This window comes from Danio aesculapii, chromosome 5, assembly GCF_903798145.1.
Source record: "Danio aesculapii chromosome 5, fDanAes4.1, whole genome shotgun sequence".
In the NCBI taxonomy this organism is placed as follows: Eukaryota; Metazoa; Chordata; class Actinopteri; order Cypriniformes; family Danionidae; genus Danio; species Danio aesculapii.
The window spans coordinates 56907540-56909981 of NC_079439.1; the positions used below are offsets into that span (position 1 = coordinate 56907540).

General features: G+C 60.1%; 1 non-coding gene across 1 annotated transcript; it reads right to left on the reverse strand.

Moving 5' to 3' along the window:
- Positions 1-1122: 1122 nt before the first annotated feature.
- On the reverse strand, positions 1123-1278 carry LOC130229922 (5.8S ribosomal RNA). The gene has a single exon (XR_008837878.1). It is a non-coding gene; the product is annotated as a 5.8S ribosomal RNA (ribosomal RNA).
- Between the last annotated feature and the right edge of the window lie 1164 nt (positions 1279-2442).

Below are 2442 nucleotides of genomic sequence, written 5' to 3' on the forward strand. Positions count from 1 at the left end.
GAGAATAGGTTGAGGTCGTTTCGGCCCCAAGGCCTCTAGTCATTGGCTTTACCGGATAAAACTGCGTGGCGAGCACCAGCTATCCTGAGGGAAACTTTGGAGGGAACCAGCTACTAGATGGTTCGATTAGTCTTTCGCCTCTATACCCAGGTCGGACGACCGATTTGCACGTCAGGATCGCTGTGGGCCTCCACCAGAGTTTCCTCTGGCTTTGCCCTGCCCAGGCATAGTTCACCATCTTTCGGGTACCATTACACGCTCTCTAGCTCCACCTTCCCGATGGAACGGGCGAGACGGGCCGATGGTGCGCCAACCGCCAGGGCGGAGGGATCCCACCTGGGCCGGTGCGTGCCGGCCTTCACCTTCATTGCACCGTGGGGGCTCGAGGGCACCCTCTGATTGGCGCGCACGCTAGACTCCTTCGTCCGTGTTTCAAGACGGGTCGGGTGGGTGGCCGACATCACCGCGGACCTCGGGCGCTCATTCAGACGTGGGCCTATCCCCGCCCTGAGCGGCGCGGCGCAGTCGGAAACAGACTGAGGACAGTCCGTTCCGGTCGACGCACGCGCCGGGAGCGAGGGGCCCTGTCCCTCCGAGTCGGAGAGAAGGCGCGGAAGACAATGCCCGCAGCCCCGGGTAGTAAGCAGCGAAGTCGGGGCGTAGGGGCGCTACAAAGCTCGAGGCCGGGGCCCCGAGCCTCCTTCGCTCCCGAACCCTTCCAAGCCGAACTGGAGGCGGTCGCGGCGCACCGCCGACGGAGGAAGTGCGCCCGGCAACGGCCGAGGAGGGGAAAGGAATCCGAGAATAAATTCAGCGTGTCTGCTCGTCTGAGCTGAGGTTGTATTCCAACTAAGGGCAGCCGACCGGTACGAGGCAGGCACTAGCCTCGCGGGTACCTCGCACCACCGTTTCGTGTCGGAGCGCGGCGCGGCTTTTCCCCACACGCGGGCAGCGGTCAGAACAGGCCTCACCAGCAGCCGCTCGAGTAAGAGCCAGACGTCAGGCACGCACGGGTAGGCGGGTGGGCTGCATTTGGGAGGACGAAGGCCACAACATAGGGAGTCTGCGACGCTCCAGCCACGGGCGGGTGCCAAAGACTACCCTTCCCGATCAATAGCAAGGAGACCCTCAGACAGATGTGGCCCCGGGATGACCCTGGGTCTGCAATGTGCGTTCGAAAGGTCGATGATCAATGTGTGTCCTGCAATTCACATTAGTTCTCGCAGCTAGCTGTGTTTTTCATTGAGGCACGAGCCGAGTGATCCACCACTAAGAGTTGTATATTATAGGTATGTGGGCCGAGACAGAAGATGTTCTGGGAGTGGGTAAAAAAACATTGGCCGGCGAGACCCCTGGACTGGCGTCTGCCCACCCCGCCCCCCCTCAGCACACCCAGGTTGGGGAAGACTTTTAAACCCACGGTTCCACACTTCTTCCCCCGCCTCCGCAGAGGGAGAGGGCGAGGCCAGCCGGGTACCCGTCAGGAGCTTACGACGGCAACCACCGAGTCACCGAAACCCCCCCGAGCCCGGAAGGACACCGAGGGTACTCGGCCACCCTCCCCTGGCGCTCACCCGAACAGCAGCGGGAGAGGATCGCGCCTGCGATGGTGAGGAGGTAGCCTCGGAGGGACCTCCCACGCTGCGCGGAAGCTTATTTCGCTCGCTGGGCGTGACGAGGAGATCCCTTCGACCCCGTTAATGATCCTTCCGCAGGTTCACCTACGGAAACCTTGTTACGACTTTTACTTCCTCTAAACGACAGAGTTCGATTGTTTTCTCTGGGCTACGGCAGGGCTCCCGAGCAGGGAGCCCCAGACGAGACCGATCCAACGACCTCACTGCGCCGCTCAATCGGTAGTAGTGACGGGTGGTGTGTACAAAGGACAGCGACTTAATCAATGCAAGCTGATGACCTGCACTTACTGGGAATTCCTCGTTCTCGGGAAATAGTTTCAATCCCCGGTGTCCATCACAGGCGGGTTTCAATGGGTTATCCGCGTCTGTCGGCGCAGGGTTGGCACACGTTGATCCTCCCATTGTGGCGCGCGTGCAGCCCCGGACATCTAACGGCATCACAGACCTGTTATTGCTCAGTCTTGCGTGGCTTACAGCCACTTGTCCCTCTAAGAAGTTGCATACGCCGGCCGCACGGGGGTCGCGTAACTAGTTAGCATGCCAGAGTCTCGTGCGTTATCGGAATCAACCAGACAAATCGCTCCACCAACTACGAACGGCCATGCACCACCACCCACAGACTCAAGAAAGAGCCATCAATCTGTCAATCCTTTCAGTGTCCGAGCCGGGTGAGGTTTCCCGTGTTGAGTCAAATTAAGCTGCAGGCGCCACTCCTGGTGGTGCCCTTCCTTTAATTCCTTTAAGTTTCAGCTTTGCAACCATCCTCCCCCCGGAGTCCAGAGACTCTTGGTGTTCCGCAACGCTG